Here is a 27,961-nt window from a genome sequence, read left to right on the forward strand (position 1 = left end):
ATACAGCTTTATTAGTATTCTTTCTTTTTTTTTTTAACTGATACATTTCACTATTTATTTTTTGTCTATTTCATTAAAAAAATATGAGGTCCCTATATATTCCCCCACCCTCTTCACCCCACTCCTCCCCCCATAACAACAACCTCCTCCATCATCATGAGACATTCATTGCTTGGTGAATACATCTCTGAGCACAGCTGCACCTCATGGTCAGTGGTCCACATCATAGCCCACACTCTCCCACAGTCCACCCAATGGGCCATGGGAGGACATACAGTGTCCGGTAACTGTCCCCTAAGCACCACCCAGGACAACTCCAAGTCCCGAAAACGTCCCCACATCTCATCTCTTCCTCCCACTCCCTACCCCCAGCAGCTACCATGGCCACTTTCCCCCCACCAATGCCTCATTTTCTTCTATTACTAATCACAGTAGTTCATGAATAGAATGTCAGTAAGTCCACTCTAATCCATAATCTATTCCTCCATCCTGTGGACCCTGGAATGGTTGTGTCCACTCCACATCTATATCAAAAGGGAGCTTAGATTCCGCATGGATGCTGGATGCAGTCCTCCTGCTTTCAGTTGTAGGCACTCTTGGCTCTCTGGTGTGGTGATTGACCTTCTTCACCTCCATGTTAGCTGAGTGGGATAAGTCCAATAAACCAGAGTATAGGAGTTGTAATTCTGTTGAGGCTTGGGGTCTGGCTATCACACGGACAGTCCAGAGATTCAGGTCCCCTGGGTATACACTAAACCCCAGCACCAACTACAGTTCCGGTAAAAGTAACAGAAGAGGCTTGTGGACAAAGATCACATCTGAGTCCAGCTCCATCACACAGAAACACAAACTCCAGAGTAGGGCCAACTGACAATTCACTGAACTTCATCTGCCATGACCATAGTACCTGTGGGTCTCTGTAGCCCTCAGAAGAACCAATACCTGAGGTTGTATCTACTTTATTTGTCTCTAGGACTCTGCTGAGGTGTGCATAAGGGCAACCCCTCTGATAACCTCCCGGCTCTTTTTGGAGACTCATAGCCATATAAACTCATTTGTCCTTTCTATTTTCCCCTTTTATTCAGGTCTAAAAGCATTTTTAACTCCTGGTATTATATGTAGACTGAGATATTCTGCTGGTCTGAGTTGACCCTTTTATTCAAGGTTATTTTCTAGTTACATCATCAGCTGGTTATTAGTATTCTTTCTAATTCTCTATCCGCCCCTCATGGTAACTCTGTCTAATTGAGACACATAGAAACTGCCAGGATTTTTTGCATTGTTTTTTTTTTCATTTTTTTTGGGCAGTTGTTCATGGCTTACTCACTGTCTGCTCTGTTTCCTTTTAATCAGTTTCTTTTTTCTCCCTCTTGTGAAATGACTACTGCCAGATCTTAGAGGGGAAAGTGTGTTACAGTGTGTTAGGTAGAGATGGATACAGTGATTGAATTACAAGTGACTCATCAAAGCAGCAAAATGTTTTAGAAATCTGTAATCCCAATGCTGAAGAAGACAAAATCCAGCCAGCATCGTAAAGGATAAAGACCGAGTTTCCATTGTATTGGGGGTTTTATATGAACAGCATTTTTTCCCAAAGTACATATCACATATTTTAAGTGTAGAACTATTTTATGCTCTTAAAATATATTGGACATTAATTTGGAAAACTAACCTATAAAATTTTGCTTCTCACAAGGCTAACAGGTATGACTGACATAAATGAGATACTTCTTGGTGGCTTATCACCCACAAACTCATCCTTTTTAGGGAAATATTACTTTTGGCATTTTGAGACTGGAAAGTATCAAGTGTTATCTTCTTGGGAAATTTGACAGAATATTTGTCTCTCTACTTCAAAATGAATGTTTTAGGGAGTTTTAGATGGGGACTACTTGAATCTTTTTTGGGGGGAGAGAAGGCAAAGACTGTAAAATTGCTTCTATTCTCTTTGGCCATCATTTTGCATATATCAAATTAATCATATTCCTTTAGTAATAAAGTTTAGTTTAATTATTTAAAAATGAGTTCAATTAATTGTAGCCTATGGATATACTTTTTCTAACACTCAATCTTTATGCTTAAAGACAAAGAATTAGATTTGACTTAAATAAATTATGATATTTTTAAGTTTTAATTTTAGTATTTTTTTGATAGTTAATACATTCACATGGTTCAAAATTCAAGAGGTATAAAAGCGTATAAATTGAGGAATTTCTTTTTTCAGTGGTTTCTGAAGGTTTTCTACAAAGATTGTGTAGTATTATAGTGGTGGTCCCAAACTAGAGTAAAGATTATCACCAATGGATATTTAGGCCTTAAAATTAACAATTAGGGACACTAAATTCTGTTAAGCTTCAATGAGAGATTCTGTGGTCATGTTTCTCTCCTGCTACTGGTTAGATTGGGATAACTGATTATTGAAAAGACTTAGAAAAAAGGAATGAACCAAAAAAAAAGGGTTTCTGGTCATTTTCTGGTAAGTTGTTAAAGATCCTATTTTTATATTTTTATGGTTTGCTGTTTTCTATCAAGAATCTAGTAGATGGGGTTAGTGAGAAAATATTAAGAAAGACTATTCTAAGTAACTTGATCATCATCTGCTCTTCTAAGGTCTTTCCTTGTGTTCATTTGAGCTCAAGAAACCTGGATTTTGGACACATATTCTCTTAGTGTGTTGTAAAGTCACCTGCATCAAATTGTGCCATAATGTTATATACTTGGCTTTTATTTGGCAGTAATTTCGGGCAGCTGCTTTATGAAAACCACATTTGCTGTTTTATTCCTCTTTCAGGAACTGTGGAAGCAGAGTACATCATTGAGATTCTTGCAAAGTTTATGTTTTGATGGTAGTATGTAACCTAATTGTTATTAAGATTTTTAAAAGTGAATAATAACAGTCTTAAATCAACATCTGGGGTAAGTTTAGTTATTTTGGATTGAAATGATCTCCTCTTTTCTTGAAACTAAATTGAAAGCACTGAACCATGAATTCATGAAATTGAATTCATGAAACTAGGACTTTTAAGGGAAACTCTGAATTAGATTCTAATTTGCCGTGCACCTAGGATAGAAGAACCATAGAAAGTCCAGTTAAGGCATATATTGCTGGTAGTTTAAGAAGACTTGTAAATTATTTTGTAAAATCCTTTCCCTGAATGGATTATGTGTATAGCTTAATTTCTGCAATTGTTAACACTTCCTGTAATTGAAAAATATTGTGAGATATAAACTTGCCTTATTTATGGTTGATGTTAAAATTTCAGAAAATTGCCCACATTACACAGATAAACCAAAATTTAATACATAAACAAATCTAAACATTTCTGTGGGGGTTAGAAGAAATTTTTAGAGATAGTGGTACTAAATATTTTTGAGAAAGGATTAAGTTTAGTTCCAATCACAAGAGCTATGCATTTGCTTTGGTAGTCTCTCTGAGTGATAGTCAGATATTCAGTGTGGCAATATTTACAATAGTGAAAAGTTAAAAATAATCTAAATGTTCAATGTAATATTTGAAATATGGCATATACAAACTTTGGATTTAGATTACAATGTAGCAATTAAAAATGGTGTTTTTTTGGGTAAATATTAATGACTTAGGAATTTGCTTGCTATATAAATGCAGAAATCCAGACCAAATGCATTTAAACAGTCTGACTCAAATTTTGTTAAGTGACTGTCTTAGTGGTGAGATTATGGTTGATTTAAAGTTTTTCTCTATATTTTTCTACAGTGGGCCTTTATTTTATAATCATAAAAGGCAACAACCGTATGAACAACTACAAACTTATTTAATAGAACAAATTATAACTGCTAAAAAAAGATTGAGTTTGCACATGGAGTCATAAATTGTTACCAACTTTTTGAAAACACACGATTATTGTTGAAAGGGACCTAAGTGGTCATTTGGTTCTGCTTCCCATCAAGTACTGAAGTACCTTCAGTATCATTTTCAGCAGTTATAAGACAAAACAGGGCTCAGATAAATACAAGGGAGATAATTCATTATTTTTGATCTTTAGAAGGTCTTCCCCCTGATTTCATCCACTTGCTCTTGTTTGTCGTTTGGATCTATAAAGCAGTTCGATGATTTTTTTTAAAAACATCTTTGTGTCTTCTTTTCTTCAGAATAAAGGTACTTAGTTTCTTATTTATCATATGACCTAGTTTTCAGATCCCTCACTTTCAGGAATAGGATCAGTGTCTCATTTTAAATGTGGTAATAGTATTTTGGGTGCATATTTCTACTGAAGTCATAATATCCATGATACGGATGCGATCCAGAAGTAGCTAAGGATTATATAAGCTTCAGACACTGTTGATTTGGACACAGACATGAGGAATTGACATTTCTTGCCACTATTTCCTCAACTGAAGAGGAAAGATTGGCTCCAGTGACACTGCTAGGTGCCATAGATTAGGATATGTGCTGAATTCAGACTGCAGGAAGGCCCACAGGGAGGTGACTCACAATGCCTGGTGTGTCTTATTCAGAGCTCTCAACCTGGCATTTGCTTGGAGACCATTTTGGAGATATTGTGGCCAGAATATGATAGTGTGGAAAGCATCACTCTTGAAGATTTCACCTGGCTTGGGCAATAAATCCGTGGCCATAACTCCTGTATGATTTTCACTATGCTCTCCTAGGGAAAATGACTGGTTCAGTGTGGTGCCTTTTAGTATCTTTCAAATGCTATTTATTTATTATTATTATTTTTTTAAAGATTTATTTATTTATTTAATTTCCCCCCCTCCCCTGGTTGTCTGTTCTTGGTGTCTTTTTGCTGCGTCTTGTTTCTTTGTCCGCTTCTGTTGTCGTCAGTGGCACGGGAAGTGTGGGCAGCGCCATTCCTGGGCAGGCTGCTCTTTCTTTTCACGCTGGGTGGCTCTCCTCATGGGCGCACTCCTTGCGTGTGGGGCTCCCCCACGTGGGGGACACCCCTGCGTGGCATGGCACTCCTTGCGCGCATCAGCGCTGCACATGGCCAGCTCCACACGGGTCAAGGAGGCCTGGGGTTTGAACCGCGGACCTCCCATATGGTAGACGGACGCCCTAACCACTGGGCCAAAGTCCGTTTCCCAATTTATTAATAATAAAGAGATTTAACCTTTACTGATCTAAAAAGCACCCACAGAAGAAATCAATACATTTTTGTCATAGTGTCACTTTCTTGTAAATGAGGAAACCATGTTCTTTGGTTATTAATTTTTTTCAAGGTCAGACAGATAGTTGGTGGCAGCCAGGACTTGAAGAGGAGTTTTCTGACTTCATGCTTGACTATTGTTAATAACAGTTAATTTTTTTTCCTTTAAATCAACAATGATACTGTCCTCTTGGGTGGGCTATCCTTCTAGTGTGAGAGAAGTTCTGGCTAAAACTGCAAATTTTACTAAGTAGGGTTCTGAATTTGGGTGTTTGTGGTACATTTGAAGGGGTGGGAGGCACATCAATACAGTAAATAAATGAGATGGATTTTATGTTCCTTTGTATTTTGTTTCAACAGTAAAATTTCAAAATCCCAGTAAGAGTTGCCATTATGAAGTTTGTACCTTTGATATTTTGCTACTTTATTTCATCTAGGAGATTTACAGTTATGATTCCATGAATCAGTCTTTCCTTTGGTTTTGGAACTCTTTCTTTTATTTAGAGACTAGCCTTTTGCTTAGAGTGTTTAGTATTTTGAATTTATTTAATTAAAAGAGGTTTCTTTAGAATTTGTCTTCTGGCTGAGTCCACTCTCTTATCTCTGCATAGCACTTTTTAGATTATACACTTTGTAGTTTATGTGATTAGGGTGCCTCCTTTCCTCATATGCCCTATATTGAGAAAGAAGAGGAGCTAGCATTTTGCACCACCTGACTCTCTTTCTCTGTTCCTCCAGCTGTAGCTGATTGGTCCAAGTTGTGGGTACTAGATCCAATAATGAACCTTCTGTACACAGTGGCCATGATCTATGTGACTGTCTTTAATCGTCAAGTGAACCAGATTAGTCTCTAGTGAACTAGAAAATTAAGACCTGGAGTGGTAGTGGGCACTGAATCACAAAGGTTGTGACACAGGATGGGACAAAGGAGAAGTCGTGACTGACAGTGCTGGCCACAGGAAAGTTGGAGTTATGAGGGAGAAGAAGCCGTGAATTAGCAGAGGAAACGCATCCACGGAGGACATGATGTAGAAAACTAATGGAGAGAAGCAGATCTGTCAGAAGTGTGAGATGCCGTACCTGGAGCCGTCACAGTTTGTGGTGCCTCTCCAGCTCTGGTCAGCAGGTGTCCTTGCAGTCTTCTCCTAGCATAGTAGAGAAACTCTCTACCAGTCCTTGTGATCAATAATCAAAGTAAAAGGCATGAAAGCCATGTCCTTTCTTCAAAGATTTCATGCATATACACTAAAAAAAATTGTAGTAATTTAACCCCTCAACAAGTGGCTCAAACTAAGTTATATACTTAAAGGAACAGTACTGTTTAGGTAAAACATGAGCCATTTTTCCAAAACCTGCCGTTTGAAATGTATATATAACTGCAACATTAAAATATGCTATCCCAGTGTGTATGAGGAACACTCTCAGTGGGTAGTATTCTTATTCTAGGTAGTATTCTTATTCTTATTCTAGAAATACTTATTCTAGTATTTCTTTTTCATGGTCACTATTCAAGGAACAATAAGGCCATTACTATTATTAATATCTTAGTTAGAAAAAAACCAAGTTCTGTCCTTATATTCCAAAAAGATTTTGTTACGTGCTTTTCCCCCAACATACCAGGATTTCCCCCTTCTCCTCCATCATTGACATTAATAAGGTTTTAATCAATATTATCCTTTTTGTGGCAAGTTTTTAACCAGCTGACATGCAGAGGGGTTAGTTCAGCATATGAACATTTTCAGTTTTTGATAGTGGTGAAGGAAAATGCTTTGTTACTCTGCCTCTCTAAGTAACAGGATCCTTGAATTAAATTATTAAACATCTTGAATGTTGCCCTCTCTTTTAGTATGTTTAGCAATTGTGGCTTGTCCCAAACTGGCGCCCTTGTTATTTTTTATTTCTTTGGATGTAAATTCCACTCTGAAAGCTCTTTTTTGGCATTTTTGATGGTGAAAGGAAAAAAAATAAACATTAGCTTTTTTCCGCTTACATTCTTTTCTTCTTTTGGTGAAATCAAAATAGTCTAGGAGAAGTGAATGAGTTGCATTTCCTTACTTTGACATTTACCACTCTTAGAAAGTATTTTTTGTTACCCTAAATTATCTTCCAGTCATTCAGATTTTCTGTTTCTCAGTGGTTAAAGCAATGATAGGTAGGAAACTAGGGAATTTATCCAAAGATGAAATCAACTGTAGAAATAGGCAGGCTTTTGTGTTTCCTTTGTGGTCCTCTTTCTTGAGTTCGTCATCAGTTACTTTTTGAAAGGAACAAACCAGCTTCAATTCCCATGTGCCTTATATTTACTGTAGAGTTATTGGGAAACCATAATCTCCTGTGAGTAAAATCCAGCTATCTTTCTTAAATAGAACTTCTTCCCATTTTATTTTCAATGACATTTTTAAGACAATGGTCTGAATTCATATGTAAGTCGGTAGGAGGTGCTGTCTGAGAAGTTTCACGGAAAATTCCCTGCTTTGGTAGGTTTGGAGAGACTAAGCTTTTCTTGGCTTTGGCCAATAAATTGAAAGACCAGTATTAAAATGAAGGAAGTAGTACTTTTCAGTAATTAATTAGAAGTTGGACATGTCGTCTTATTCGAGTATCGTGTCACTTTATTATTCCTTTAATATATTAAAAATATGATGAAGTGCCTCATAGTCTCGGGATCTGAAACCTCTCTTGCGGTCTTCTAGGCTCCATGGAAATACTTAAGAAAAAATAATTTCTACTTTCAGAGAGCTTTCAGTATGAAGGAAAAAGATGCTTATAAGAAGTAGTTAGAATGAGTGACTACTTTCAGACTTCACAGAGATGCCAAGGAAGCTATTCACACAATATTTCCTGCCCTCCGTGCATGCGAGGTGCAGGGACTTGGAGGGGAAAGGGGGCCCCTGCCTCAAGACAGTCACCCTGCAGAGGAGAAGCAACAGGTTAGTGCCGTTCAGCATGGCAAGGGCTTCCAACAGAGGAAAGGAGAGAATGATTTCTTCTGCTGTAGGAAATCAGGGAAGGCACCTCCAAGGAGAGAGTGTTGGAGTCAGTTTTGTGGGATCTATAAAAAGAGTATAATTAGTATGTTGGGTAAGATAGGGAAGGCTCTGTGTAAGAGTTTCTGAGCGCAGCAGTGTTTAGGTTAGGTTAAGATGTCTGCCAGCCCTGTGACTCCTTTACCTCGACTTGTGAATGGAGGGAAAATGGAAAGACATGTCCCACAGAAGGGATATCCGAGTACCTTTTCAAGGGCAGAATTTGGGACATGGAAAACTATTTCTTTTTCATATGGGCCAGAAGACAGAGTAGTTAAAATTTATCTATATCATTATATTGTTTCCTCAAAGCTAATTACTCCCAGATTCAAGTGAAAGGTTGAGAGGATGAGTGGAAAGATTTGAAGTCCAGATTAAAGTTAGGAGAGCATATTATTTATACTCATTGTCTATTCAAAGATGATAAAGAGAATTAAAAATGATAGCCAAGATGAAAAAATATTTTGCAGATGTAGTTCGTTTTACAGCTTCTGACTTCTTTATTAGCCTGAATGTAGTATATATTATTACTTTGTTCTTCCCTCTACTTTCCTGGGTGATAAATGCATTCTCAGGAAGGTTAACTTTTAACTCTGCTTTGAAACTGCTTTTTCAATTATTGAAATACATTCATAACATTTTTTTTTGTCCCCAGTTCTTTTTTTTTTTCTTCCCTTCCTTCTCCCCCGCCCTGCTGATTTTTGTTTGTTTGTTTGCTGTCTGCGTCCATTTGCTGTGTAGTCTTCTATATCTATTTCTTTTTTTGTCTTCTCATCTTTCTCCTCTGGGATTCACTGAGATTCAATCCTGGGGACCTCTGATATAGAGAGAGGTTCCTTGTCAGTTGTACCACCTCAGTTCCTGGTCTCTGCTGTGCTTCACCTTGACTCTCCTCTTCGTCTTTCTTTTGTTGGATCATCATCTAGTTGCATGACTCACTTGTGAGGGCACTCGGCTCATCGTGAGCACTCGCCTTACCACGTGGGCAGTTGCGTGGGCACTGGCTTACCACACGGGCACTCACGTGGACACTTGGCTCACCACGCAGGTACTCGCATAGGCACTCGCTTCACTGGGCGGGCTTGCCACGTGGGCACTTGGCTCTCGACGTGGGCACTCACGCAGTCACTCAGCTCACCACGTGGGCACTCACTCACCACGCGGGCGCTGGCTCACCACACAGGCATGCTTTCTCTTCTCCCTTTTCACCAGGAGGCCCTAGGGATTGATTGAACCCGTGTCCTCCCGTATGGTAGGTGGAGGCCTTATCACTTAAGTTACATCCGTTTCCCCATTCATTATATTTTGGATTATAAAATTGCGAAGTTCAGAATGCTGACTGTAAAATAAATAATTTCATCTAACTATGTTCTGCATCTTCTATGCCATGAAGTTTTCTAAAAAAATTTTCCAGGGAAACAGTTGAAAGTTATGGCTGTACAGTTTCTTCTGGCTGTGTTTTATGGAAATCAAACCAAAACTTATAAGAAAAAAGTACCAATGATTCAAATTTGGCAAGTAATAGAAAATTTGGTTCCCTTTGTGTAAAATTTAACATTCCCTTAAAGAAATCGCTGGCTATCAATTTAGTTTACTCTAGTATTAGCATTAAACCACCAGTGTAATGATGAGCAATTACAGAGAAGGGAAGGCCAAGAATATTTGCAGTCCAGGACGATATACTGAATAAATACAGCCAAGTCTTAGTTTCTCAGGGGTGGATTTTCTAGCTGAATTATTAACTGGAATTCATGTTTCCTTTCCCATTTCCCCACCTTTACTGTTAACCATTTTAGTGATAGTAAAGTCTTAGTCTATAGCAGTGTTCTCAACCCTGGCTGAAGGTCTGTCCGAGGAATTTTTATTGTTCTGAGGTAAGGCCTAGATATTAGTATTTTTAAAAATCTTCCTAGGTAACTTCAATATGCAGCAAAGATTGGGAAGACAATCTTTGCAAAGACAAAATGTAAGTTTGTGTTGGTCTCTACTACTGATTAAGAAGAAGGAATTATCTAATTTTTTGGTTAATTACTAATGGATTTCATTTTCTGTTCAACTTTATTCTCTAAGGACTAAATGCTCCATAATATGATTTGTAAGAGGGTATACACTAAAGCACTAGTTCTGAAGTATGTTAATAAATATAGTTTGAAATAAAAGTCCTTGTATAGCTAAGTGTGAGAGATGCTACTGAAACACAATTAAGCAAGGTACTTTTCTGGGGAAAAAAAACAAAAAAGCCCAAAACAACAAAAACTGCTTGTAGCCTGAGATGTGTTATTTGCATTTTATGAATTTGTTAGAGAAAGATAAAATACACAGTATTTCTTAATATTTTATTTAAGAAATATTTAAAATTATTTAAGAAACTGTAGAAACTACAGGCTACAGAAGCAAACAATCAATGGATCTTTTTTTTTTTTTTTTTTTTTAAACCAAGATCTGTGAAGGGCTGGGTGTGATGTAAGTATATAAGGGAGTGTATTAGTCAGGGTTCTCTAGGGAAACAAAATCAACAAGAGATATCTGTCAATAGTATACGATTTTAAAAGAGTCTCTCATGTGACCATGGGGATGTACAAGTTCAGGTTCCACAGGCAGTCTGCAACCAGGGGCTCTGATGAAAGTCCAGTGAAGATTCTTGACAAATTCTGGGAGACGTTGGCTGTCCAAAGATGAGCTGGGAAATTCTTGCTCAAGGCTGGAATCATTTCCCCTTTTAAGGCATTCAACTGATTGGATAAAGTGTCACTCACTGCTGAAGGCAGTCTCCCTGATTGGTGTAATTCTAATCAGCTATCTATGATTTACGACTGCAGTAAAGTCAATGGTGATTAAAGTACATAAATGTCCTTGTATTACAGTTAGCCCAGTGCTTGCTTGACCAAACAACTGGGCACAATTACCTGGCCGAGTTGACACATTAGCTTAACCATCACAGGCAGGCTTTCTTAAAAGTGTTAGTTCCTCAGTGAGCCCTTTGATAAGACTGAAAATAAGCCATATCAGGGTAAATAATTCTTTCTTAAAATAAGGCTATCATTTTATAACTATACTCAAAATCTCTTTAATATCTCTCCATTGCCTTCCAGGTAATGCTAATATCCATATCTGACATAGAGAATTCATTACCATCTGGTTTTCTCCTGCTTATTTAACTTTGTCTCCTAATGTTCCACAACCCAATCTGTCCAGTGTCAAGTAGTGATATCCACAAGCCATGATCATTTCCATCTCAAATGGTTGTGCAGAAAAACACCTTCCCATGGAGAGAGGCTTTTTTTAATCTTAATTTCTGACTGTCTCCAATTTGTTGTATAGCTAAAATTTGTCCTACCTTCTTTTTCTTGTAGGGGTATTTCTGGACTGGACTGGCCTTCACTGAGAACTCCTGTTTCTTTATATGTTGTACTTATGTATCTGGTTTACCTTATTTGGATTTTATTAAAAAGTTAATTTTCTTGCATTTTTGTTTTCTTGTCTTGAGTTGGTGTACTAACAGTCTGGCTAGTTTCTGAACTCTGGGAATAAGGGAATCAAATATTTTGATGCCTAACTCATTGCTCTGTGCCTGCCATTGGGTCTGATTTACGAGGTGTGATATATTGAGACTGGAAGGAACCTTAGAGATTTCTTTCCTAGGTTAGTGTACAAATGAGCAAAACAATTGAGAAAACAAGAAGTTAAGGAATTCTGCCATGGCACATAACTATCTAATTGTGGAGGCTAGGGTTTCCACTACATTGACAATTTACATCCTTTTAAAATCTCTGAACTCTTTCAATAAAAAGAATCTCATGTTCTTTAAAAGCATAGCAAATTAAAACTGTCACTACAAACCAATCAAATAAAAAAAGGAGGTAGTGCTGCCTTGTTTCCCATCCCCCAGCACACAAAAATATACTTTGGAAGGTCCTAAGGGAATGATTGTCTCAGATAGAGGGCCTGGGAAGGTGGGTTTTAAAACTTAGATGTTCCAGGTGTATGTACAATGTGCATTCCTCCAAACACATCACTGTCCCTCCTCCTCCCTGCTTCACTTCCCCTGATTCTTGCCCTGCCATCATTTTTAATCAATCAGTGAAAGCCCCAAGAGGTCCAACTCTAGAAAGAATACCAACCTTGGAGCTATGGGGCCCACTTTTGGGTCCCATTGCAGTTACCATCTGTGTAATCTATGGCAAGTTGTTTGATAGCTGAACCTCAGTTCACTTAGTTATAAGGTAGGGATAAGTCCTCATAGGATCAGTGTTAAAATCAGTTGAAATAATGCATTCAAATGTGCTTTATAAATGGTAAAGCATTGAGCAAATGTAAAGGATTATTTGGATGCTTCAGAGAAGACGCTTCCACATCAGTGCCCAGATCTTTGAGGTTGGGAAGAGGGTTGAAAGGCTGTTGTGGTATTAGAGAGAGGCTTCATGTCTTTAGTTGCTTGAAAATAAAAATAAATAAAATACTTAGCTCTGTAGTATCTTTGGCAACCTTCTTAGTTTAGAGTTGAGTGATTATAACTTCCATTTGAAAGCACTATTCCTAGATTCTTATATGAGGGAAAGTTTTCATTTGCCAGGTTGTTTGTATTTAAATATGACTGTATATGTTTTGCATTTTAGAATGAAAAATATTTTTTCTTTAGTGGAGTTTTTTTTAGATGTTGGTCATGGTGGTGTTAAGTTCATGTAGTCGTCTAGTTGGTGACTATTAGAAATGTTATTTTTATTTTTTAATATATTTTTTATTTTTTTAAAAGATACTTAGGTTACACAAAACGTTAAACAAAAAAAATATAAGGGATTCCCGTATGCCCCACTCCCCACACCTCCCACCTTCCCCACATTAACAGCTTCTTTCTTTAGTGTGATACATTCATTGCAATTGATGAACACATTTGAAGCATTGCCCCTAAGCATGGATTATAGTTTACATTGTAGTTCACACTCTCTTCCACTCAATTCTGTAGGTTATGACAGAATATATAATGGCCTGTATCTGTTGTTGTAATGTCATTCGTGACAATTCCAAGTCCTGAAAATGCCCACATATTGCACATCTTTTTCCCTCTCCCTGCCTTCAGCACCTCCAGTGGCCACTGTCTCCACATCAATGATATAATTTTTTCCATTGCTAGAATCACAATAAATCTATAGTAGAATACCAGTAAGTCCACTGTAGTTCATATTTTATTCCCAGTCCTGAGGATTCTGGGATGGTGATGTCCACTCCACCTCTAAATGAGAGGGGGCCTTGATCCCATATGGCTGATGGATAGAACTCTTTTGTTTGCAGTTGTAAACTCTCTCTCTTCCTTGATATGGTGGTTGTCCATCTTTACCTCCTTGTTAGCTGTCCTGGGTAAGTCCAATGAACTGGAGAGTAGGTGTTGCAGCTCCACTGAGATTCAGTGCCTAGCTGGCACATGGACAGCCCAAAAATTCAGGTCTCTTGGGTGTACACCAACCAACTCCAGCACCAACTAGAGGTTCAAATAGAAGGGCCAGAAGAGGCCTGTGTAGAGAAGTCACAATTGAGTCCAACTCCGTCACACTTGGGAGCACAAGCTCCAAAGTAGAGCCACTGGCAAGCCACCAAACTCCAGACTGTCCACCTTGACTGTAGGACCTGGGTGTTTCCATAGCCCTCAGGAGCCCCACTATTTGGGACAGTATCTACTTTTGCAGTCTATGAGATCCTGCGGAGATGTGCATAAGCACTACTACTGGAATGACCTCCCTACTCACTCTGAAGTCTCTTAGTCATATAAACTCATTTGTCTTTACCTTTTCCCTCTTTTATTCAAGGTCTTTTTCCAGTTGCATTGCTAGTTGGTGCTCGGTAGTGATCCCCTCAGTGCCAGGGAGGCTCATCCCCAGGGGACATGTCCCATACTGGGGTAAGGTAATACGTTTATATGCTGAGTTTGGCTTAGAGAGAGGCCAAGAAATGTTATTTTTAAGGAAATGAAAAATTATCAGGGTTGGATGAGGTTTGCTACCAATAAAGAAATATCAGGACAAACTGAACTTTTATTTCAGATGCAAAAATATTTGTTTTGCTTGGCAGAATGAGGTTTTTAAAAATCTAAGCAAATTCTTGTTTCTCGTGGCCCCAGGAACATTTTATGTCTCAGCCACAAGGACTTGCCATTTTGGTTCTGATATGCATTGTCTTCCCGCCTCACATATGCTTTACTTTTAGCTTGTGGCTTCAAGGCCCCTTTGCTCCTAGGTGGTAAAAGTCCTTCAAGGGCCACTCATTAACTTTCCCTTCTCTAGCTCATTGGTCTACTGGTATGGGTAGCAGGAGCCACACAGCATTATTGTTGTGAAATCTTTTGCTTCATATTCAATGTAGGGCACTGTGTTAGTCCTTGCACTGACACAATGGGACATTAGATTCTGTCTGTTGCTGACTATGGGTCAAGGTTTTTTCATGGGTATCAGGATAGGTACCAGTGGTGTAACTGACAATTTAATTGGTATAGGCACAGTCGCTGGAGGAGCTTGAATGACTAAGTGCTCAAATGGTCAGGGAAAGCCAATTAAAAAGGACTTGTGTGGTGATGAAGGCCTGGAAACTTTGGGCTGGTGTGAGAACAGGAAGATAGAGAAAGGGGGGATGGATATGAGGGAATTGAAATGAATCTTAATAGAATCTAGTGGAATGAAGGAGAACACAAAAGAATTAAAGATGACTTCAGGATTTCAGATAATGAGAATGAGAGGCATAGTAACATCTAAGAAAAGAGCTATTTTGGAGGGAAAAGTGAATGTACTTTTTTTTTTTTGAATGTACTTTTAACTAACACTTTCACTCAAAGTCAAGGTGGAGATATTTAGTGGGATGCTCATGAGGGAAATCAGAGTGGGGAATAGAGACTTAATGGGAATTAGTTGCATTCCTGAATTAGTGAGTTGGTTCATGTGGAATTACTTATAATTCTTATCTTCTTAATGTTACAGGAAATAAAGACTGTATTTTATGATAAATTGCTATGGAATATTTTTAAAAAACGTTTTGAAACAATGGTAGAATGGGGATAAATGTATTCTCTTTGAAATGTGGACCTGAATTTGGAATAATTCAAACCGCAGTTATTGGAAGCAAGCCTCATTTATTTGGTTCTTGTCTTCTCCCCCCTGTGGCTATCTCAGTGCCTCTGAGATCTAGAATCAGCATCTCACTGTCATGCATGCATTACTGTGTGGGTCATAACAGAGTTCACAGACTTGAAGTTCCGTTCTTCCTAAGAGCTGCGTGTGTCATGGCAGCCTCCCCAGTGGTTCTAGGCATGGGGATAATGAGAAAGGAGACCTAGAGGCTACTTGTACCAGTTGAGTCACAACTTGTTATGAAAAGAGGAGCCATAAGGAGTAAGAAGAGGGAGATAATACCATGCTGGGAATCTCTTCTAGACCTCTGGTTCCTTCTTCCTTTAGGGAAAGGCAGAACCATATGGTCTCTGAAGCTCTAAAAATCTGCTTTTTTGATTCACAGAAGTATGATCCACATCCTAGGGCATATTTGTTCTTCATGGGAAATTTTTATAGAACCTTATATTGTCAAGCCTTTTATTTACCTAAATTCCCCAGTGAGGCAACAGAAAAATCTTCAACTCTTCAAGTTGTAGATAAATGAGACTACGATTTAAATAGCTCCAGGTTAATATCTGGAGCCATCTGGTAATGAGAGGAAGGATCACGTACAACATGGGATTCATGATTTGCCCTGAGCCTCGTAACTAGCTCTTGCTAATGGAATTTTGAAGAGAAATGTTAAATTTTTATTAAAAGGCAGAATTATTTTGCATCCCCTCTTCTGGTGAAAGCATTGTATGGTAAGTTAAGCAATATACATGTCTTGGAAATGATTCAGTTAGAAAAAGGAATTGAACCCACAATGAATAGATTCTGTTCTAGGTTTAAATCATATGTTCTTCCTTGGTTTAGTGATAATATCCTTGCAGATTTTATTTATTCTTTAGGTACTGAAAGGTGTTGATTTTGTGGAAACAGAGTTATTGTAGGGTGCTTATACTCAAATGTTTAACTATAAACAGGTAGGGATTTCATGAAATGTAGTAACTAATCTTTATTTTGAAGAAAGCTATGTTGTGGCTTTTTTACTTGTAAAATTTTAACATATAAGTTCAGTTAGGTTCTAAAGAAATTACAAACTGCTTTTCCCTTCCTTTGTGTGTTCTTAAATTCCTAAGCCCAAAGTTTACATATGCCATTTATAGACATTTGTTAAATCTGAAGATGATTTTTGCAGTAGTAAAGATACTTAATATGTATTTGTTGAATTAATTAATGGAATGATAAATTTACTTATAATTTTTTTGAGCTTTTAATATGTAGCAGGTACTGCATTGAGCCTTAGGAATACATTGTTGAACGATTCATGCATGGTCTTGGACATTAAGGAGTAACCAGACATCTTAGTGAAGGAATATAGACAAAAGTCAAGGAAAGAAGCTAGTAGAATAATTATTGACTATACCACATTTGTGAAAGAAGCAAGCAGCTTAAATGGGGAGAGGTTTATTAAATGGATCAACATATCAAGGAAAAGAGAACTTCATTTTCTAAAAACATTAATTTGGGGAGGTAGCTAAATTTTAATCATTATAATTTATTTCGGTTTTTAAAACAGTACTTTGCTCTCCCACTTAGGTCAACACATTTAAGAAATCTTACCAATCAAGGATATAATTGTATTTTCTTTCAATTGTCTTTATTGGAATTCTTTTATAATTCTTCTAAAACAATAATACATTCCTTTCAGCTGAGTCTGAGCAGAAATAATGAAGTATCTCATTTGATATTATCTATTAATGTCAAGACAGTTGGTAAATAATTTCTTTTTATAGAGTCACCAAAGTGGGAGAAAGAAAGATTTAACCCAATCTAAACAGTTTGATCCAGGAAATGGTTTAGGGGAACTTTGTCACATGATGGCTGTCCTTCATTATCCACACGTTGTTGTTTGCCTTTTAAATCAGGGCAGCACTTGGGTTGTGGTTTTGCTGTTGTGCCTTTTCTTCATGTTGAAATTTTCTAGGGCTTGTTCCAGTTTTAGAGGCAGATGTTCATTTTCCCAAGGTTGGGGGATATTTTGGCACCATCTATGTTGAGTTTTTGCTTTCCCTGAATAGAATGCTGTTGCTGAATACATTTCAAGGAGTGAAAGAACTGAATAGAAATGAGGATGGTGCCTTAGTGCCCAGCACTCTTCAAGTATTGATTAGTTTTTAGGAGACAAATCATTTGTAATTTTAAGTTCTAGTAATACAGTGAACCGTACCACTTGTATTTTAGTAAACCAGTAGCTTTTATACCTCCCAATGAAGAATGACCTGGCCATGTGGTTCATAATGCCATTATATAGAGAATCTCATATTAATGGATCCTTGCTGTGAGATAGAAATATTTTGCTGTTAAGATGGTCACATGTTCACAGGGAAAAAATTAAAATTGAATTATAGACATTTTGCTGGAAAAGAAAGACAAGGTTTGAAATTGTAATAACTTTGCCACAAATTTGCAGTAAAACTGAAATAGCCAGAGGTCTTAGATACCAGCTTTGTACATTTAAATAAACAATGACTAGTTGCTTTAGAGATGGCATTTAAGTATTATGCAATAGTTTGTAGGAGCTGTGTGCCTAGAATGAGGCACGAGGAGGTGTCTGCATTTTGTAAGGGGTAAGATAGGTGGGTAAAATGAACAGCAGCTGCTTGCTGTGGCTTCTTATTCCTGCCTTGTGAAAGGTGCTGGTGGGTATGAGCTGATTACTGTCATGATAGAACTCAGCCTGGATGCCCTGAAATGTTTATTAAATACATGTGTGTTGTGTTTCAGGATGGAGACTAGTAATTCTGGTCAGAGAGATGAGTTCTAGGCTGGCATGATTCCTGGAATGCTGTGGAACTTTTTCTGTAATGAGTTCTGGTAATTTGAGAATATTTGTAAACCACTGTCTTCGTGTCGAGCCTGGGAAGTCATTTCTATTCCAGTGGTCCAGCTTGTCTCCCTCTATGCAGCCAGTGGTCTCACAAGGAGAGTAACTTAAGCTGCACAACCCATCGTTTCACTGGACAGATCACTTGAAGTTGACATCCTCCTGAAAATATGGCTCTTTCATCTTTATTATTCTTTGCCTTAGTGCAGAGGTCCTTAACCAGGGCCATAAGAGTAAAAATGAGATCCTTTTTGTGGTTCATAAGCATGATGAATGGGTGTTCATGCATTTGTGTGAGATGTGCCTCCCTCAAACCTTGTTATGACGTTGGCACACATTACCTATCTGATGTGGGAAAAAAAATTGGTGGCTCAAATTTCAGGGGGTGCGTGAGCTGGAATTGAAAAAAATCAACTTACTATCTTTATTTTTTCTGACCTCTAACTGAAACCTAGATTTCCTTCATTTATGAATGTATGCAGTAAATTACAGTAATATACCATGGTTTTCATCTGACTGGCAAAGGTGTCTGTGGAACAAAAAAGGTTAAGAAGTCCTGCCTTAGTGCCTATGAGGTGTTACTTATGTATTTGTAATCCAGGTGTCTCTTCTCTAGGACACCACCTCTCGCTTTTCATCCAGTCATTATTTGAAGGAAAGCTGAGTTGGATTTCTCAGCTTAAAACCTAGGGAATTAAGATCTCTGCAGTTGTCAGTTCTCTGGAAACTGATGGTGTCACTCATATGGGGACATGAGCTTTTGAGGGAGGGATAATATTCTTGCTTACGTGACAAGAAAGTTCAGCCAAGAGCATCTGGCTACTGTCCATGATTTGATGTGCTCTCTTCTCATTTCAGAGCTCTTTGCTATCTTCTTTCTTTGCGTCCAATTTTGTCAAACTTTTGAGATGTTTCTTGAAGTAGTTTCCTTCCTTAGTCATTTATCACCATTGTTCATTAGAGAAATTTTTTGATACTGCCAAACCCAAGCTAGGCTGGTTTAGACTGAACCATAGCTTCTTGTATTTTTAATGTGAATCCTGAATGTCAGAATGGTCAAGCTTTGAAACGCATTATTTTATCCCTTATTTTAAAAAAGATTTGACGTTACATAACAATTTACATTTAGTAACACAGACTGAAAAATAAATAAAAGATAAAATTGATGTGAAGGGAAAATGAGGATAGGAATATAATTTGAGGCGAGGAATAAGGTTTATATGCGTACACATTGGAATCTGAACTTCCCCCCATGGCCAAAGCTGAAAAGGAAACCTAAACAGTTATAAGAATCACAAGGGCCATAGATTAAATATGAATCAGTGGCTCAGGAAGCTCACAGACTTTATTGGTACAGTAATCTTGGAGAGTGTCTGTGAGTCTCCTAAAGGAGGCACTGCGGTATATATCTAGTAGACTGTGTCCTTGACAGCCACCACCCCACTGCAGCATGGTTGTTTCTTGTTGGGTCCCAGTATAGAAAATAATATAGTTGCCTCTTGTTGTGTGCTAATATGAGTTAAAGCAATTCTGCAAAGATAGAAAATGTAGAATATCTAGGATGACGTATGTAACTATCAGACAATCCTCCTTGGATATTGTTTCTCCCAACTGAGTTAGATAAGGTGGTTTTTAGCTTTTATTATCATTATTATTATTATTTTTCTGGGTACAGTATACTTTATTGAGGTACACAATAAGGTAGGGCCCTCTGAGCCCCTCCCCTTCTCCAGGGGGTCTGGGATGGAAACTGTGGTGGATGGCGGTGCTCAGGGTTGGGGGATCAAGTTGGGGTCAGAACTCCCCAGCAGCTGCCACTCTCCCTCTCAACTGTTGCTGGGGCTGGTGGTCCAGGGGCTCTTACTCCTTGGAGGCCATGTGGATCATGAGGTCCATCACCCTGCTGCTGTAGCCAAATTCATTGTCGTACCAGGAAATGAGCTTGACAAAGTGGTCGTTGAGAGCAATGCCAGCCCCAGCATCAAAGGTGGAAGAGTGGGTGTCACTGTTAAAGTTGCAGGAGACAACCTTGTCCTCAGTGTAGCCCAGGATGCCCTTCAGGGGACCATCTGACGCCTGCTTCACTACCTTCTTGATGTCATCATATTTGGCCGCTTTCTCCAGATGGCAGGTCAGATCCACGACAGACACATTGGGGGTGGGGACGCAGAAAGCCATGCCAGTGAGCTTCCCATTCAGCTCTGGGATGACCTTGCCCACTACCTTGGCAGTGCTGGTAGATGCCGGGATGATGTTCTGGGCAGCCCCATGGTCGTCATGCCGCAGCTTCCTGGAAGGGCCATCCACAGTTTTCTGGGTGGCGGTGATGGCATGGATAGTGGTCATGAGTCCCTCCACAATGCCGAAGTTGTCATGGATGACCTTGGCTAGGGGAGCCAGGAAGTTGGTGGTGCAGGAAGCATTGCTGACAATCTTCAGGGAATTATTGTACTTCTCATGGTTCACGCCCATCACAAACATGGGGGCATCGGCTGAAGGGGCAGAGATGATGACTCTCTTGGCGCCACCTTTCAAGTGAGCCCCAGCCTTCTCCAAGGTCGTGAAGACACCATTGGACTCCACAACATATTCAGCACCGGCATCACCCCATTTGATGTTGGTGGGATCTTGCTCCTGGAAGATAGTGATGGGACTCCCATTGATGACAAGCTTCCCGTCTCAGCTTTGACAGTGCCCTTGAACTTGCCATGGGTGGAATCATATACTGGAACTGTAGACCATGTAGTTGAGGTCAATGAAGGGGTCATTGATGGCAACAACCTGCACTTTGCCAGAGTACACAGCAGCCCTGGTGACCAGGCGCCCAATACGGCCAAATCCGTTTACTCCAATCTTCACCATCTTGTCTCAGGGATGCGGCTGTCTGTCGAGCCGGGAAGGGACAGAGAGCCCATTATTATTTTATTACTAGTAATTCTAACAATAGCACCACTTAAATAGCTACTGTTTTCCAAGTATCTGTAAAGCATCAAGTTTTGTGCTAAGGTAATTGCTGTGAAAGAGATCCCTTAATTCTCACAGAAACCTTAGATCTTTATTCTTATTTAGGGAAGAGGAAGTTGGCTCAGAGAATTTGACTAACTTGCCTAGAGTCACATGGCTACTGCTGCCCATGTGCCTTATACTGATTTCGTTACCTTAGACCAAACTGTTGTGTAAAGAAGATAATTTAGCTTTTTTCAAGTCAAACCCGTAAGAATATCCCGGGAGCAGCCTTTTCTCTATTTCTCTGATAGAAATAGACATTCCCCCTCCCCCTCGCCTGGTAAGCCTGTTTTTTGTTTAGTGCCCTGTGTGTTGCATACATATGCTTTTTGGCGTTCCACAGCTGGTTCCCTTTAAGACTCTATTGAGTTGTACATTCATGGCCACATTGAAGTGATTGGAAAAACTAGATAAGTATTTTCCTCCTTTGACTTTTAAATATTCTTAAGCTTTGAAAATATAATTTAATTTAATTTGGTTAATGTTGTCAGGGCAATCTTATAAGAAGAAAAAAAATCTTTCCATGTAAATAAGTTTGAAATCGGATATTTCTACTATGTCCTTTTGATTAAAAATTTAAGTCAAAAACAATACATAGAATATCTCCTTCCATAATCTTGATAGTTTCATATATGTTTAGAAGTATCTTTAATATGCCTATATGTGTTAAGCCAGAGGCAAGGTTACTTTAAAAACAATTCTTAATAAGAACAAAAGTTCATCACATAGTATTATGTACGTATTGTAAAAGCTTAGTATCTAAAAAAACATTTACTTTATGTGGACAGAAAGGAAATCCACCCACACAGACACTTAAACCACACACACACACACACACACACACACACACACAGAGTTTATTATACCTTAGATCAAGGTAGGAACGCTGGTAATAAGTTTTAAAGAGGGGAAGGTATACAAGCAATTAGAACCATATTGGCATTTTGGCAAGTATTTCTTTTTCCAGGATGAACTTGCTTTCAAAAATTGCCAGTAGTTGCTAGGCAGACTTCAACAAATACAAAGGACATTACCCAAGCATCCAATCTAGCTGGTTTCTCAATTTAAGTTTTGTGATCCTGGCTTGAAATGCTGTAAACTCTATTACTGTTAGAACTTTGAATACAGAATAATTTTGCCAGTAATCGCATTGGCATTCTGAGGCAATAGTAAAGTAAACTTTCTTCTCCAACAGGCCAATTTGACTGACTTTGAGTAAGGGCATGTTAATCAAGGGTTGCAGGTTAGATCATTTGACCTCCCTCAAAGGTGAACAGAAGCTATATAAAGGCCGCAAACGATTTTCCCAGGAACAGTTGCATTTTCTTTGGGTGCTCTTCTTTCTGATTTATCATTTTCCTGCTGAGTATATGTTGGTTGTTTTATCTTTCTTTTTCCCCAAGCAAATGAACAAAATTTAACATACTTGGTTATAATCAGTATTTTACTTAAACAGCTTTTCCAGATGAATTTGGAGTGATGCCAATGAAACTGAAGTACTTGTTTTTCTGTAAGTGATTAGATGCACAAAGACTTCTTAAAAGAATTGTTTAACCAAAGTCTCTCTCTCTTACTTATCTTTTTTGTTTGTTTTGTTTTGTTTTGTTTTGTTTGGGCACTGGCTATCTGATCAGCTTCCTAAGAGCAGTACTATGTCATTACTATCGGATGGAAAATTCTGAGGGATACATGTTTAAAAGACAGCGACTTTTAAGTCAGTCATATTAAGGGCAAAATGATGATAAATAAAACTTTCCTTACAACCTTCCAAGTAAGATTGACATGCAGTTGGGATAATAAGAATGAGAAATATGAAATTGCCCTTATTCTGTAAGGAGTGAACAATCTATTATTTATCTGTGCTAAAATTCTCTGTACTACATTACCAGAATTATGCTTTACCTTATTTCCTACTGAGGTATGACTCTTATAAATCCTTCCAAAAAGGCTTTAGGATCTTCCTGATATATCCTTCCAAAAAGGCTTTAGGACCTTCCTGGCTGTCTGCATTATCTGTTTGAATATTCATCATATGGAAATTAGGCTAAAGTGATTGCAGTAAAGCTGGATTTCCTTCTTCATGTATAAACTCTCATGGCTAATAACCCTTTTAGTCTAGTCTCAAGTTTCTAGAACATTTTGATTGAGACTGACATGGCATCTGTGTACCTCCTGCATAAGCCTTTTGGGAAACTTTCAGCAGAAACTATGGAAGAAACAATTTTATTTTAGGCTAGGGGAGATTCTCTTGTAAAAAATGCAATAGTTAATGCTCTTTCTGCCTGCTCCTGAATTTTTTTAATTAAATAATTAGGAGGTTAACCTGCTAGTTTTAAATACAACAGAATATAGGTTTATATTACATTAACTTTTTAAATTGAAAAACAAAGAATACAGAAAAGTATAAAACAGAAAGTCAAGAACAGTCAAATTTCCTGCCTAAAGATACTCGACATATTTTGAAAGTATCTTCCTAGTCATCATCCTATGATATAGACACATATATACACTTTTGTCATTTACTGTATAAGCTAGTCTGTATTATTTTTTCTATCCATCAACTTTTCTTGTTCATAAATACAGATTCATAACATCCTATTTAGTGACCATGGAGTCATTTAATCAATGTCCTATTAAACAATATGAAAATAGTTATTTAATAAGAAAAGTGGCATTAAACATTGAATTTTACCTGCAGTAACCATTGTAGACAGAAGATGCCAAAATCTAAAATCCTACTGTAAGAAATTTCATTCATAAAACATTTGAAGTGTATTGTTTCAGGAAATAGCATGTGTCAAAACCCCTTTGCTGCTTTAAAGTATCAGAAATCCTTGGCCTCAAAGTTATTTCAGAAATTTGGAAGACCTTAGAGATAATTCATGAGTTTAGGAAGTATTTTAATATCATAAAATACTAGCTATTTAGGATACAGAAGAATGAGTCATATTGAGTATAGTAATCAGGGACTGAAGGAGTGCTTTTCCCACCATGATTTTCTGCACTCCTGAAAACCATCACAATAATCTGTATCTTTTGGTTTGTCACCACTTTGAAAACATTTCACTTTTTCATGTCACAATTATTTTTCTATATTGTTAATGGGGTATGGGTATAAAGGACTATTTTTTATCAGTACAGGAATGTGTGCTAAATGGATCTGAGGTGGGCTTTCTCCAAACAAAGAAAATGTGTGTGTGTGTGTGTGTGTGTAAATAAAATCATTCATTGGAGAGAAGCATAGCTCTGCACACTTGAAACTAGACTAAAGTTTTCTCTAGCTCCCTTCTGTATTTGTCTTTGACCAGAATTACAGACAATAGGTGACAAGCATTGCCATTATCTACTGATGTAGTAAATGTTGTAAACTGTTTAGAGAATACACTGCATTCAGCAGTGTATTTTCCAGAAAGCACATTTTCTTTCCCCTCAGTTTTATGACATCTGAGGTGTTTTTTTTAAAACTTGATCTAATGTTTTTGTGCCACGTGAAGATTTTCAGAAAAATATGTGGCACAATCAGCTGCATTAAAAAAAAAAAACAAAAAATACTTCGCTTTTTCAGCAATACATTAGGCTACAGTTAAGGACAATATCAGACCTTTTGACTGACATCCTGTCCTACTATAAAACTTACCCTAAATCATGTGCTTTAAGAGAGGGTATGGTGCTTTGTAGCTTTAGATCTCACAATGTATAAAAATAATAACTAAGCTCTCTGAGTTCAGCTCTCGTATGTAGCACACAGCACATGGATTCAAGGCTTCAAAATTATACCGATCCAGCAACATTTTCTTGTGCTTACCCATTCTGAATACTTGTTGCCCTCTGCCTTTTGCCAGATAGATCTTAGAATCCAATTGATCACATATAGAATTTTAGTTCATGACTTAGTTTGTTATCATAGAGAGGTCCTGTGGTTTCAAAGGCCATGATATACAGATAATGCCATGTTTAGCCTCTCTCTAATATTCATGCACACACAAATACACATAGTATCACATATCCCCTGTCTAGAGGCATGCCTCTGCCTTGTTGGAAGCCTCTTCATTTTCTGAGCATGCTACTGCTTGGTAGTCCTAATCTTGGTGACTTCTGATCACTCGGCTTCTCTCTCTTCTCTCTGCTTCTCTTTTTTCTCTTGGTAATTCTGCTATACATATTAGTGGGTTGTTCAGTAGGATCTTTCCTTTTACCTATAATTAGCAATTAGGACTCAGAATGGGAGGGTGAGTGGCCCTGGAATTCAGAATAGAGCTTCAGTAAAACTGCCAACACTTGGACACCACACAGTTGTCCTCCACACTTATTCAGAGGTGGCAGAAACTTCCCTAATATCAACAGTCCCCCACTACAAACCACCCCAGGGTGCTTTCTTATAAACCCCACCCCAGTAAGATTGAAGAAGGCAGAAAGAAGTAGAGAGTCATCAGGGATATTGGGCTGGTAGGAAGTGGAGTAGTCACCATAAGAAGGGAGAGGATGACCTTTTGGGGAAAATGGCTTCAAAGGAAGTCTCTCATACAAATTGGGCATGCCTGCAAGGAGAAGAGACTGGTGTTTCATTCTCTGGTTGCACAATTAAGTGACAGAATTACTGATGTGCCCTATGCCTATGTGAGATTGAAAAGGGGAGAAATGGCCCTCCAAAGGGAGGACCTTGGGAGCAGTCTGCTTTCCCGCAGGTTAGTGTGGGTCAAGTTGATGCCACTGCAGGTAGCTGGGCTTGAGCTCTCTCACTGCTATCCCACCCAAGAAGTCTGCCTTCTACCAGGTGAGAAGAGTCTACCAGTGGAGGCCATCAAATACTGTGCTGGTGTCAGGGTAAGGAAACACGGGGGCTATTTGATCTCATCAGAGAAGTGTGCCGTGGGGACCCTCACAGATGTACCTCAAAAACTCAGACTCCGTGGAAGAGAGAGAGATACTTGTAGACTTTCCTCTGGAGGCTGTCAACAGCCAGTTAGCATTAGTCAGAGAAACACAGGAAAGCAGAAGAGAAAGAATTGCTGCTGCACCCAGGTAAGTAAGAAAGCACTTGGTTTTTCCCCCTTTCCTTCTCCCCCAAATTAACTAAGCTCTTTTGGCACCATTCTGTGGGCTTTCCTTGTATAAACTCATCTAATTCTCCCAAGAAACTCATTATGTAAATACTGATATTATTCACATCTAGCATATTCAAGAAACTAAGTCACAAAGAGGTCCAGCACCTGGACTTTGAATCTAGGTAGTCTCACTCCCAAGACCATAACCCCCACATTGCCCTGCCCTGTTGCTTTCAAACTTTTTTCATTGCAACGCACAATAAGAAATACATTTTACGTCTTGACCCAGTACATGCAAAAACATGCTTGAAAATAGTTTGATGAAATACTTAATGTTGTTAATGTACCCTGATATTTCTTTCCCCTCCCTCTTCTGTTTCATTGAAAATGCTGGTCATTAGTTACTGAATAATCTGGAGCCCAGAAGAGGTTTGAAAGGAGGAAAGAATAGGGCCCCCATTTACAGTCTTCATTTTCGTTCTCTTCCCTTTCCCTCTCCCAACTCACCCTGGGTTTTTTGAACTGTGAGTCTAGATGGTAATGGGGAGTGGGGGTTAATTTTGAATTCGTTATGAGATTGGAGTGTTACACTTTCACTGGACTGAGTTTCAAATAATGAAAAGGACCAGAACTTTATGGAATCTTGATATTAAGAGATGGTAAAGAGGGTTTCCAGAGAACATGTTAAAAGCAGTGATGGTGGGGGTTCACGTTACTACTTCCAGTGGGTAGTGATTCCTTCATGAGCTCGTTTTATCAGCCTTCAAATGCCTGTGCTGTGGCAGAGGGTTGCAGTCCTGCCAGGATGATGGGCCATGCTGATCATCCATGGAATATGGGCTCCATCTTCTTCGCTGCTAAAGAGGAGCAGTCTGGGGTTCTACTTCTGGACCTTAAACTATTTTGTATTAGATAAACCAGAGCAGGCTTTATTGAAATGACTTATTTTGCCAAATTAGACTTTTATATTACTACATTTATTATTTACAGCGCACCGTATTCATTCATCCCTTTAATTTCCTTTCAATAAAACTCAGCTTCTTCTTATCCTTTTATAAACTTTAAAGATCAACCTGGAACTCCCTTTGTTAAAAGTGAATAAGTCAAGGTGAAAAGATGTCTTAGCAGGAAAACGTGAAACCAACTGCAGTCAGTCTTGAAAATTTACAAGATGACACAGAGAAGTAAAAATGTAAATGGCAGAATTTCTGTTAAGAGTGTGTTTAATCATGCTTTCTAGAGGCCAAACAATTACTGGCCACCATCCTTACTCCACCCCCAGCTTACACCCCACTTTTGTTGGTGATGAGGTCTGCCTACCTCAAACGCTTTGTAGGCTGAAATGATCATGACCAGGCCCTATGCTTTGTGTGTAATTGCCCATTTGTCTGGGAGTTTGTGTAAACCAGAAGGGAGATATAGGCCTTCCTCCCATGTCCTCCCTTGACCCTGGAAGATGAGCTGTCTGTCTCTCCATGTTTGGCACTGTGCCATTTGTTTGTGCTAGAGATTGTGAGCAGAAAAGACCTAGCAAACGCCAGCACTGTAGAGGGCATCATCCTCTGCATCCTAGACTGGGCTCTTTATAAGGAACCCTGGGGAAATTTCTTTTAGATGTCAGTACCAGCAAGCTCTGCTTCCAACCTGAAAACTAGCCTGCTTTTATGGTTGTGGACAACGGTATGTATGAATGTGGTTTCTCTTTGCTTGAGAGAGGCAGGAGTGAAATTTGCTCCCAATGTAGTGGCTCTTCAAGCCCTTCCTACCCTAGGCTTTA

General features: G+C 38.5%; 1 protein-coding gene, 1 non-coding gene and 1 pseudogene across 2 annotated transcripts in view; 2 read left to right on the forward strand and 1 right to left on the reverse strand.

Annotated features, from left to right (window-relative positions):
- The window catches only part of BICC1 (BicC family RNA binding protein 1), a 317,919-nt gene that overhangs the window by 118,319 nt on the left and 171,639 nt on the right, over nt 1-27,961 (forward strand). The gene's annotated exons all lie outside the window — the stretch shown is intronic.
- Nucleotides 18,378-18,484, forward strand: LOC111759087 (small nucleolar RNA U13). Its single transcript, XR_002793176.1, has one exon. It is a non-coding gene; the product is annotated as a small nucleolar RNA U13 (small nucleolar RNA).
- LOC105747579 (glyceraldehyde-3-phosphate dehydrogenase pseudogene) lies at nt 19,994-21,010 on the reverse strand (annotated as a pseudogene).

The sequence above is a fragment of the Dasypus novemcinctus genome, chromosome 6, assembly GCF_030445035.2.
Source record: "Dasypus novemcinctus isolate mDasNov1 chromosome 6, mDasNov1.1.hap2, whole genome shotgun sequence".
Classification (NCBI taxonomy): Eukaryota; Metazoa; Chordata; class Mammalia; order Cingulata; family Dasypodidae; genus Dasypus; species Dasypus novemcinctus.